This window comes from Triticum urartu, chromosome 3, assembly GCF_003073215.2.
Source record: "Triticum urartu cultivar G1812 chromosome 3, Tu2.1, whole genome shotgun sequence".
NCBI classification, from domain to species: Eukaryota; Viridiplantae; Streptophyta; class Magnoliopsida; order Poales; family Poaceae; genus Triticum; species Triticum urartu.
Window position 1 is genome coordinate 26604396 of NC_053024.1, and position 13517 is coordinate 26617912.

Below are 13517 nucleotides of genomic sequence, written 5' to 3' on the forward strand. Positions count from 1 at the left end.
GCATCACCGGTAGTGTACCGGGACCACCGGAGGGGTCCGGGGGTCCACCAGGAGGGGCCACCAGCCCCGGAGGCCTACATGGGCCAATAGTGGGAAGGGACCAGCCCCTAGGTGGGCTGGGCGCCTCCCACCAAGGTCCAAGGCGCCTCCAAGAAGGGAAGGGGGCAAACCCTAGGGCAGATGGGCCCTAAGGCCCATCCCAGGTGCGCCTCCCCCTCTCCCCCTTGTGGCCGCCACCCTAGATGGGATCTAGGGCTGCCGCACCCCTTGGGGTGGGAACCCTAGGTGGGGGTGCAGCCCTCCCTCTCCCCCTATATATAGTGGAGGCAAAGGGGCAGCCCAACACACGAGGTTCTTCCCCTGTTGGCGCAGCCCTACCCCTCTCCCTCCTCGTCTCTCGTAGTGCTTGGCGAAGCCCTGCTGGAGTTCCGCGCTCCTCCACCACCACCACGCCGTCGTGCTGCTGCTGGACGGAGTCTTCCCCAACCTCTCCTTCTTCCCTTGCTGGATCAAGGCGTAGGAGACGTCACCGGGCTGCACGTGTGTTGAACGCGGAGGCGCCGTTGTTTGGCGCTTAGATCGGAATCAACCGCGATCTGAATCGCTACGAGTACGACTCCTTCATCCGCGTTCTTGCAACGCTTCCGCTTAGCGATCTACAAGGGTATGTAGATGCACTCTCCTTACCCTCGTTGCTAGATTACTCCATAGATTGATCTTGGTGATGCGTAGAAAATTTTAAATTTCTGCTACGATCCCCAACACAGCCATCATACAGACCCAGCCACAGAGCAGGGCGAGCCGGCGGACGATGAACATGGCATCAAGCAACCGTCCGAACAAGGCAACTTGGATAACCAAACCAAACAACCCGTCCCCGGCGAAGATAACGGTCCGGATGACCTCACGCCAGACAAGTTCCTGGAGCAGAAGAACCTCCATAAAAGGCTCGTCGCCACTGCGCGTAGCCTGAAAAAGCAGAAGCGGAAGCTCAAGACTGCGGAAGATGCAATCAGAATCAGATGGAGCAAGGTACTCAACATCGCAGACAAATATGGCGGCAGTCACCACACAAAGAGCTACCCGAAGCGAAAGCTACTGCCCGAATTTGATGAGGAGGCCTTAGAGCCCCCGCAATCAAAAAACAAAGCAGCCATCCGGTCGGATAGACGACCTCATGGCCAACATAGAGCGGCAAACGGCGCCGCACACAAGCCAACACGCGATCCACACGAGGACTCGCATCAAAAAGATGGCCCAACCAGATCTATCTACGGGCCAAGAAAACACGCTCTAGCAAGCAATGCAACACAACAAATATCCGAACACCACGGCACACCCAAATACAGGGGTGCCGCACACCCCCTATGCTTCACTGATGAGGTGCTGGACCATGAATTTCCAGCAGGATTCAAACCCGTAAACATAGAGGCATACGACGGAACAACAGACCCTGGGGTCTGGATTGAGGACTATATCCTCCATATCCATATGGCTCGAGGAGATGATCTCCACGCCATCAAGTACTTACCCCTCAAGCTCAAAGGGCCAGCTCGGCACTGGCTTAAAAGCCTCCCCGAAAGCTCCATTGGAAGCTGGGAAGAGCTTGAAGACGCTTTTCGGGCGAATTTTCAAGGGACTTATGTCCGACCTCCGGATGCGGACGATTTGAGTCATATAACTCAATAGCCCGGAGAGTCAGCCCGAAAGCTTTGGAATAGGTTTCTTACTAAAAAGAACCAAATAGTCGACTGTCTGGACGCCGAAGCCTTGGCAGCCTTTAAGCACAGCGTCCGAGACGAATAGCTTGCCAGACACCTCGGCCAAGAAAAGCCGAGCACAATGGCAGCATTAACAAGCCTCATGACCCGCTTTTGCGCGGGCGAGGACAGCTGGCTAGACCGATGCAGCACCAGCGACCCAAATACATCCGAAGCTAGAGACGGAAACGGGAAATCACGACGCAGCAAAAATAATAAGCGTCGGAATAAAGAAGACAACCCGAAGAGCACGGCGGTAAACGCTAGATTCAGAAGCTCTTGGCTAGGTCAGCAAAAGCCGCCCCCTAAAGGCGCCAGAGATGAACTGTCCAGCTTAAACAAAATTCTGGAGCAAATATGTCAGATCCATAGCACCCCCGATAAACCTGCAAATCATACCCACAGAGAATGTTGGGTCTTCAAGCAGTCCGGCAAGCTTAACGCCGAACATAAGGGGCAGGATACACCAAGCGAAGACGAGGATGAGCCTTGCACGCAAAACACTGAGGAACAGAAGAAATTTCCACCAGAAGTCAAAATAGTAAACGTGTTACACGTGATAAAGGGGAGAAGCAAAGCGGCACTCCCATATAAACATGCCCAAGGGCCTATCACCGTGGAGTTCTGCCACTGGCTGCCTCAACCAATCACCTTCGACCATCAGGATTACTCAGCAAGTATCCGGAGTGCAAGATGGGCTGCCTTGGTATTAGATCCAATAATCGACGGATACCACTTCACACGAGTCCTGATGGACGGCGGCAGCAGCTTAAACCTGATATATCAGGACACAATCCGCAAAATGGGGATAGAACCAACGAAAATTTGCCGCAGCAATACTACCTTTAGAGGAGTAACGCCAGGCCCAGGGGCTCATTGCATGGGCTCCCTGCTACTAGAGGTTGTATTCGGCTTCCCCGACAACTTCTGTAGCGAAAATTTAACCTTCCACATTGCTCCGTTCCAAAGTGGCTATCAAGCACTACTCGGACGCGAAGCTTTCGCCCGCTTTAACGCAATACCGCATTACACTTCCCTCACGCTTAAGATGCCCGGTCCATGTGGCATCATTACAGTAAAAGGAAATATTGAGCGATCCCTGCGCGCCGAAGAGAGTGCGGCTGCCTTGGCAGCCGCACACTAAAACGGCCTCACCAACTAAAACATTCGATAGGTCGTCAAGACCACGGACACGGTTAGAAGAGTCCGGCGTAGCTATATGTAATTCATACAGGTTTGATGACCACACCCCTATTACAAATACAAGGGGCTCAACGCGCAGACAAGTGGCCATTTTTACTCATCTTAAACTATACATGGTTTCTTTAAAACCTACCTTTTTGCACGACAACTTTTCACCTAAGTTCCTCTCTTTTACAGATGACCATCGTGCTACACCCGTCCAGGATACGGCACAACGGAGACACAGGCGCAGACGTGCAGCAGGGACCCGTTCAAAGGATTCTTTTTAGATTAAGACCCTGCGTCAACCTTTTTTACTGTCTCTTGTTGATACACATCCCTCGGATTCTCAGTACCATTGAGAAGGATGCTGACGTCTTGGCATGTGGCCACGTCAGAACAATGCACGTACCTGGACATCAGGGGCTTCTTACAAAGGGCACTGTTTAGGACCGGTTTACACCATAAAGACCGAATACCTTAGGGAGTGTTCGGCGTCGCAAGTTTGGACTTATATGCATCAGCTCCGAATCATGTCTTTGGTCAAATGTTGGGTTTGCCCGGCTCCTGTGTTTTCCTGCCTTATGTTCCGCTCTATTGGCTAAGGCAGCACCGGGAGAACTACTGCGATTGTGCACTGGTTCATCCGGACGAGCACCTCAGTAGAGAAAGCCAAAAACTGACTGTCATGATATAGCGCGAGACTGGTCAACCACTCGATGACCCATCGGAATCTTAGAATTCCTCTGCCTTAACGAAGGGCCATTTCCCGGCCGGGCAAGTACGCACCCCGAATTCGGATGAGTGCGGAGCCACCAGGGGCTATATAGTAGCCCCACTGTCAAACTCCTATGGCTAAGTAAAAGTGTTAAAGCATTATAGTCCGGTTGCCTAGTTCGCTGTGCTATCACCTCCTTATTAGGACCAAGACGTTGGATTAAGTGTAAATACGCGTCTTCTGCGAACACCCCCGCATTATATGCGTGGGGCCTGAAGCCAACGACTGCAATATTTCAGGTTATACACATGTATACATAAACGGCCGCACAGGAGGCATCACAATACTTTCGGGCACAAGTATAAATACAGCCTTGATAAATTCAATAAAAACATTGTTTTTACAATGGGAATACATGTCATTCAAACATAATATTTTTCGAGCACTGGGCCTCTATCAAACGAGCACCCTCAAGAACTTCTTCACAATAGTGCTCGGCAGCCACTCGGCCTATGGCCGAACCCTGCGCCGCGACAGTGGTAGCATCCATCTCCGCCCAGTATGCTTTGACACGGGCAAGGGCCATCCGCGAGCCTTCTATGCACGCTGACCTCTGCATCGCATTGATGCGCGGCACCGCACCAAGGAACTGCTGCACTAAGCTGAAATAGCTGTTTGGCTTCGGCTTTTCCGGCCACAGATGATCTACGACGGACCTCATGGCAAGTCCGGACAACCTATTGAGTTCGGCCCATTCAGCTAGCTGATCGGTCAATGGAAGCGGACGCTCTGGCACGTTGAACTGCGACCAGAACAGCTTGTCCACTTCTCGATCTGTTTGATCTCGGAAGTATTCGACCGTATCGACAGCGCTCGCCGCCAAGTCCAGATATGCATCCGCCGAACTCCACAGCCGATCCAGAGGGGCATACCGTGGATCTCCGAACTTCCTCTGCAGCAAAAAGGGCTTCCCAGCCACAATATCACAGGCTTCACGCAGTTCCTCCTTCTTCGCTCTCATGGCACAACGGGTGTCTTTGGTCGCCATCGTGGCCTTTTCAAGGTCCGTCCCCTTGGCTCGGTTTTCTTCTTCCAGGAACTGGCAACGGTCGGCAGTGTCTTTTAACTCTGCAGCCATCTTGGCCATTTTCTCTTTGCTCTCACAATGCGCAGCCTTCTCGGCTTTCAACTCTTCGGCCACCTTCAAAGTAGCAGCATTACTACTCCTTGCTTGTTCTTTGGCTCGGGCAAGTTCGCCCGAAGGGTTTCCACGGTGGCAGCTCCATCTGTAGTCACAAAATATTAAAGATACTGGCATCACGCTGCTCTTACTATGTGACATTCACCAGAAAATATCACTTACCCTGTGCCTCATCAAGCCTCTTGTTAACAAGCTCGACGTCGGCATCCGCCGCATCTAGTTGCTGCTTTAGTTCGGCAAACTCATGAGTCCGGCTAGCCACCGGAGCTCCCACTACCTGCACATTAAAGCGGTATGGTTATTACCTGGGACTACGATCCTCTGCTTGCCGCCGTTCTCGGTGACAACCAGAGTCTCAGGGGCTACTATCTACATAGGGCACACCTAAAAATGTGCGGTACTATCACAAATGTATATCACTTTACGCACCTCAAAGCCCGTTAGTAGACTCATAAAGGCATCTTGCAACCCGCTTTCGGCGAACGAAATCCTTTCCATCACCGTACCCATCAACGTATGGTGTTCTTCCGAGATGGTCGCTCGCTTTAGCCGATCCCTCAGTACGTCCGACCGCATACTAGACGATGCCAGACTCCTTTGTTTGCTCTCTTCAAGAGCCGGATGCTGGGGATTTCGGGTGACTATAAGATTATCTTCTGGCCTCACTGGATCTGGAGAGGCCCTCCGTGACGACACTTCAAGGTCGCCCGCTTCTTGAGCGGGGGAGTCCGGGGGAGGCGTTTCGCTCTCCATCATCTCCGGAAGAAGGTCCCCTAAAGATGAGCTCTGTTGATAAGGGCTAAGATCCGAACTACAAGATAAACGCTTCGGTTATTTTCCTCGGAAGTAAGGTAGAATATCTTTACTATTAAGTATTTTTTTTGATCACTTACGGCTCGTTGGAGGGCTGATCCCCGCGCGGACTTTGTGCGGCAAGAGCACCCCCCAAGGCAGGACCCTCTGTTGGGGACTTCTTCTCCCGTTTGGAAGCCTTGGTTTCCGGATCTTCAGAGGCAGTCGTCTTCCTTCCCCGGAGCGAGAGAAGGTCGGAATCTTCCCCTTGGTTATCCTCCCTCACGGAGGCGCTCATTCCCTCGGTTGGAATTGGTAGCGATGGGGGCCCGCTTTCGCCCTCATTATTCCCCCCTTTATCTTCCTTTGAGGGCTCCGGGCAAGGTGCTAGCTCGAGCATCTTTTCCAGTACCGGATTGTCCAAACCCTCAGGAAGGGGGGACGAACATCGAATCATCTTCGCCTTTGCTAGCCAGTCCTGGTCGAAGAGCGATTTCTCAGAATGACGTCATTATAAATGAAAGATGGTGTGTTCGGCTAGAGGATTACTTACCTGGTCGGCGGTGCGGTTGCTGCTCAAGCCCACGTCCTCGGTAGTATCTGGACACTCTATTTGAGGTTCGAGGAATGATTTATACATCTCCTCGTGCGTCAGGCCGAGGAAATTCTAAATAATCGCCGAGCCATGGCATGATGTCATGTTGCCTAAACGTGTCAGCAGATTAGATTTGTGGAAATATTGTTCTCTCTACGGTGGTATGTGGAACTTATTTTGCAGGGTCAGACACTATCCTTTATTTGAACTCTTCTGTGGTATATCCGGAGGAGGAACCCGCCTTGCAATGCCGAAGACAACACTGCGCGCCGGACTCGTCGTCATTGAAGCCTGGCTCAGGGGCTACTGAGGGAGTCCTGGATTAGGGGATCTCCGGACAGCCGGACTATATCCTTTGGCCGGACTGTTGGACTATGAAGATACAAGATTGAAGACTTCGTCCCGTGTCCGGATGGGACTCTACTTGGTCTGGAAGGCAAGCTAGGCAATACGGATATGTATATCTCCCCCTTTGTAACCGACCTTGTGTAACCCTAGCCCCCTCCGGTGTCTATATAAACCGGAGGGTTTAGTCCGTAGGATAACACACAATCATACCATAGGGTAGCTTCTAGGGTTTAGCCTCTCCGATCTCGTGGTAGATCAACTCTTGTAATACTCATATCATCAAGAATAAATCAAGCAGGACGTAGGGTTTTGTTGGAAATATGCCCTAGAGGCAATAATAAATTGATTATTATTATATTTCCTTGTTCATGATAATCGTTTATTATCCATGCTAGAATTGTATTGATAGGAAACTCAGATACATGTGTGGATACATAGACAACACCATGTCCCTAGTAAGCCTCTAGTTGACTAGCTCGTTGATCAATAGATGGTTACGGTTTCCTGACCATGGACATTGGATGTCATTGATAACGGGATCACATCATTAGGAGAATGATTTGATGGGCAAGACCCAATCCTAAGCCTAGCACAAGATCGTGTAGTTCGTTTGCTAAAGCTTTTCTAATGCCAAGTATCATTTCCTTAGACCATGAGATTGTGCAACTCCCGGATACCGTAGGAGTGCTTTGGGTGTGCCAAACATCACAACGTAACTGGGTGGCTATAAAGGTACACTACAGGTATCTCCGAAAGTGTTTGTTGGGTTGGCACGAATCGAGACTGGGATTTGTCACTCCGTGTAAACGGAGAGGTATCTCTGGGCCCACTCGGTAGGACATCATCATAATGTGCACAATGTGATCAAGGAGTTGATCACGGGATGATGTGTTACGGAACGAGTAAAGAGACTTGCCGGTAACAAGATTGAACAAGGTATCGGGATACCGACGATCGAATCTCGGGCAAGTATCGTACCGATAGACAAAGGGAATTGTATATGGGATTGATTAAGTCCTTGACATCGTGGTTCATCCGATGAGATCATCGTGGAGCATGTGAGAGCCAACATGGGTATCCAGATCCCGCTGTTGGTTATTGACCGGAGAACGTCTCGGTCATGTCTGCATGGTTCCCGAACCCGTAGGGTCTACACACTTACGGTTCGATGACGCTAGGGTTATAGGGAATATATATACGTGGTTACCGAATGTTGTTCGGAGTCCCGGATGAGATCCCGGACGTCACGAGGAGTTCCGTAATGGTCCGGAGGTAAAGATTTATATATGGGAAGTCCTGTTTTGGTCGCCGGAAAAGTTTCGGGTTTTATCGGTAACGTACCGGGACCACCGGAAGGGTCCCGGGGGTCCACCAAGTGGGGCCACAAGCCCCGGAGGGCTGCATGGGCCAAGTGTGGGAGGGGACCAGCCCCAGGTGGGCTGGTGCGCCCCCCCACCAAGGCCCAAGGCGCAAGGAAGAGGGGAAGGGGCAAACCCTAGGGCAGATGGGCCCTAAGGCCCACCCTGGTGCGCCTTCCCCTCTCCCCTCCCCTTGGCCGCCCCTAGATGGGATCTAGGGGGCTTCCGCCACCCCTAGGGAGGGAACCCTAGGTGGGGGCGCAGCCCCTCCCCTCCCCCTATATATAGTTGAGGTTTGGGCTGCCCAATACACACGAGTTCCTCTCCCTGTTGGTGCAGCCCTACCTCTCTTTCTCCTCGTCTCTCGTAGTGCTTGGCGAAGCCCTGCTAGATCACCACGCTCCTCCACCACCACCATGCCATTGTGCTGCTACTGGATGGAGTCTTCCTCAACCTCTCCCTCTCTCCTTGCTGGATCAAGGCATGGGAGACATCACCGGGCTGTACGTGTGTTGAACGCGGAGGTGCCGTCCGTTCGGCGCTAGGATCTCCGGTGATTTGGATCACGACGAGTACGACTCCATCAACCCCGTTCACTTGAACGCTTCCGCTTAGCGATCTACAAGGGTATATAGATGCACTCTCCTTCCCCTCGTTGCTGGTCTCTCCATAGATAGATCTTGGTGACACGTAGGAAAATTTTGAATTTCTGCTACGTTACCCAACAGGTTTTACCTCCATCAAGCGGGCCCGAACCTGGGTAAAACATCGTGTCCCCTGCCTCCTGTTACCATCCGCCTTAGACGCACAGTTCGGGACCCCCTACCCGAGATCCGCCGGTTTTGACACCGACAGGGGGCATCCCCAAGCTTAGTTGGTTGCTCATTTTTGGATAATAGCTTGTGATGTCGGGGCATCCCCAAGCTTAGGCTCTTCCATCCTTCCTTCATCCATCATAAGATAACCCAAAACATGAAAACTTCAATCACACAAAACTCAACAAAACCTCCGTGAGATCCGTTAGTATAAGAATAATAAATCACTACTATAGGTACTGTATCAAACCAATTCATATTTTGTTTTTGTATTATATCTACTATATTCCAACTTTTCTATGGCAAAAACTCATCAAAGAAAACCATAGAGCCATCAAAATAAGCACACAACACAAAGAAAACATAATCTGTCAAAACAGAACAGTCTGTAGCAATCTGACTATTTTTAATACTTCTATAACTTCAAAAATTCTGAAAACTTGGGACGACCTGAGAAATTTGTATATTGATATACTGCAAGTCATATGGGTATTTTGTCGCTCTCTTGTAAGAAATGAAAATTAATTTCATGAGCGTAAAAGTTTCTGTTTTTCAGCAAGATCAAACAACTATCACCCAAGAAGATCCTAAAAGCTTTACTTGGCACAAACACTAATTATAACATAAAAACACAATAATAACAGTAGCATAATTGTGCTAACACACAAAACAGGAATCAAAAAGCAAAAATTATATTTATTCATTGGGTTGCCTCCCAACAAGCGCTATAATTTTACGCCCTTAGCTAGGCATAAAGCAAGGATCTAAGTTTTGTCATCTTTGGTTCGAGATCCATAAGATGCCCCCGTGATTGATTCATAAGGTGTCTTAATTCTAGTTCTAGGAAAGTGTTCCATACCCTTCCTTAAAGGAAATTGGAACTTAATATTGCCTTCTTTCATATCAATCATGGCATCGATAGTGCGTAAAAACAGTCTACCCAGAATAATTCGACAAGACGGATTGCAATCAATATCAAGAACAATAAAATCTATGGGCACATAATTCCTATTTGCAATAATAAGAACATCATTAATTCTTCCCATAGGCTTTTTAATAATAGAATCTGCCAAGTGCAAATTCAAAGAACATTCTTCAAGATTAGTAAGACCAAGCACATCACATAAAGATTTCGGAATTGTAGAAACACTAGCACCCAAGTCACACAAAGCAAAACACTCATAATTTTTAATCTTGACTTTGATAGTAGGTTCCCATTCATCATGCAATTTTCTAGGAATTGAAACTTCTAATTCCAATTTTTCTTCAAGAGCTTTCATCATAGCATCAACAATATGTTTAGTAAAAGCTTTATTTTGTTCATAAGCATGGGGTGAATTTATCATTGATTGCAACAAAGAAATACAATCAATCAAAGAGCAACTATCATAATTGAAGTCTTTGTATTCCAAAAGAGTAGGTACATCACTAGCTAAAGTTTTGACCTCTCCAAACCCACTTTCATCAATTTTTTCAACAAGATTTTCACCCTCCGAAATATTGGGACGCCTTATACCTAAAGTTGACTCTTCCCCAATCCCCTTTTCATCAATATTAACTTTACTAAACAAGGAATCAATAGAAGAAACACCAATAATTTTATGATCTTTATCACTTTTGCGAAAGAAATCACTAGAAAAAGCTTTTTCTAAAAATTCTCTTTTAGCTCTAAGCGTAGCGGTTCTTTTCTTACTTTAATCCATAGAAACATAAAGAGCTTTAATTCATTCATCTACTTTAGGCACAAAAATTTTCATCTTGAGATTTTCCAAATCATGAGCAATTCTATCAACACTTCTAGACAAATCATCAATCTTACTCAACTTTTCTTCTATGGAAGTGTTGAAAACTTTTTGAGTGTTGATAAATTCTTTAATATTATTCTCAAGATCAGAGGTGTTGCTGTTATTAGTATAAGATTGATTTCCGTAGGAATTACCATAATTATTAGAGGAATTACTAGGAAAAGGCCTAGGATTAAAATTACCTCTATAAGCATTGTTGTTGAAATTATTTCGAGAGATAAAATTCACATCTATGGCATCAATATTTTGCTCAATCAAAGTAGACAAAGGCATATCATTAAGATCAATAGGAGCACCTCTACAAGCAACCAATTTCACAAGAGCATCAACTTTTTCACTCAAAGAAGAAATTTCTTCTACCGAATTAACTTTTTTTACTAGTAGGAGCTCTTTCAGTATGACATTGCGAATAATTTTCCATAATATTATCAAGCAATTTGGTAGCTTCACCCAAAGTAATTTCCATAAAAGTACCACCCGCGGCGAAATCTAAAAGATTACGAGAAACAAAATTCAACCCCGCATAAAAATTTTGTATGACCATCCAAAGATTTAACCCATGAGTTGGGCAATTCCTTAGCATCATTTTCATCCTTTCCCAAGATTGTGCAACATGCTCATGTTCAAGTTGCTTGAAATTCATGATCTGGGTTCTAAGGGAAATAATTTTTGTGGGAGGAAAATACTTAGTGATAAAAGCATCTTTGCACTTATTCCAAGAATCGATACTATTGCGAGGCAAAGAAGAGAACCAAATTTTTGCAGAATCATGCAAGGAAAACGGAAATAATTTCATTTTGACCACATTCCACATCTTTTTTCTTTTGCATATCGCATAATTCCATGAAGGTATTAAGATGGGAAGCGGCATCCTCATTAGGAGTACCGGAAAATTGCTCTTTCATAACAAGATTCAGCAAAGCAGTATTAATATCACAAGTCTCCGCACTAGTGGCGGGAGGAGCAAGCGGAGTGCCGATAAAATCATTGTTGTTGGTATTTTAGAAATCACATAACTTGGTGTTATCTTGAGTCATGATGACTACACCAAGATTGCACTCAAAAACAGATCCGACAAGAAAACGGCGAACGAAAAAGAGAGGCGAATAAAACGGTAATTTTTTGTGAAGTGGGGGAGAGGCAAATGGCAAATAATGTAAATTGCAAGGAGATGAGATTTGTGATTAGGAACCTGGTATATGTTGAAGATCCTCCCCGGCAACGGTGCCAGAAATTCCTTTTGATGTCGCTTGAAGCTACGTCGGTATTTCTCCAAAGAGGAAGGGATGGTGCAGCACAACGGCGGTAAGTATTTCCCTCAGATATGAAACCAAGGTTATCGAACTAGTAGGAGAACCAAGCAATACAACATAAACAGCCCCTGCACACAGATAACAAATCCTCGCAACCCGAGGTGTTAAAGGGCTTGTCAATCCCTTTCAGGTAACGGTGCCAGAAATTGGTGCGTGACGGGAAAAGGTTATAATAGATTGGATAAATAGATCGCAAATAAAATAAAGTGCAGCAAGATATTTTAGGTTTTTGGATTAATAGATCTGAAAAGAAAAGCAAATAAAAATAGATCGCAAAGGCAAATAATATGAGAAAGAAGACCCAGGGGTCGTAGGTTTCACTAGTGGCTTCTCTCGAGAAAAATAGCAAAGCGGTGGGTGAAAAAATTACTGTTGGGAAATTGATAGAACTTCAAATAATTATGACGATATCCAGGCAATGGTCATTATATAGGCATCACATCCAAGATTAGTAGACCGACTCTTGCCTGCATCTACTACTATTACTCCACACATCGACCGCTATCCAGCATGCATCTAGTGTATTAAGTTCATGGAGAAATGGAGTAATGCAATAAGAACGATGACATGATGTAGACAAGATCTATCTATGTAGAGATAAACCCCATTGTTTTATCCTTAGTGGCAACGATACATACGTGTCGTTTCCCTTTCTGTCACTGGAATCAAGAACCGTAAGATCGAACCCACTACAAAGCACTTCTTCCCATTGCAAGATAAATATATCAAGTTGGCCAAACAAAACCCAAATATTAGAGAAGAAATACGAGGCTATAAGCAATCATGCATAAAAGAGATCAAAGAAACTCAAATACTTTCATGGATATAAAAAGATAGATCTGATCATAAACTCGAAGTTCATCGGATCCCAACAAACACGCCGCAAAAGAGTTACATCATATGGATCTCCAAGAGACCATTGTATTGAGAATCAAGAGAGAGAGAGAGATGAAGCCATCTAGCTACTAGCTACGAACCCGAAGGTCTACAAAGAACTACTCACGCATCATCGAAGAGGCACCAAATGGAGGTGGTGAACCCCATCCGAGATGGTGTCTAGATTGGATCTGGTGGTTCTGGACTCTGCGACGGCTGGATGAATATTTCGTCGAATCCCCTAGGGTTCTGGAAATATTGGGGTATTTATAGAGCAAAGAGGCGGTCCGGGGAGCACCCGAGGTGGGCACAACCCACCAGGGCGCGCCTGGGCCTCCTGGCGTGCCCTGGTGGGTTGTCCCCTCCTCGGGACTCTCCCCAGGTGCAACCAGGGCCCAACATGTTCCTTCTGGTCCATAAAAAGTCTCCTTAAAGTTTCTTGGAATTTGGACTCCGTCTGATATTGATTTTCTGCGATGTAAAAAACACAGAAAAAACAGGAACTGGTACTTGGCACTATGTCAATAGGTTAGTACCAAAAATTGATATAAAATGATTATAAAACATCCAAGATTGATAATATAACAACATGGAACGATCAAAAATTATAGATACATTGGAGACATATCAGGGCGCGCGCTCCACCCCTTTCGGGCTCCCCTCTATCTCCACTAAGGCCCATGTAGCCCAATACTTCCCCGGGAGGGTCCGGTAACCCCTCGGTACTCCGGTAAAATACCCGAACTACTCGAAA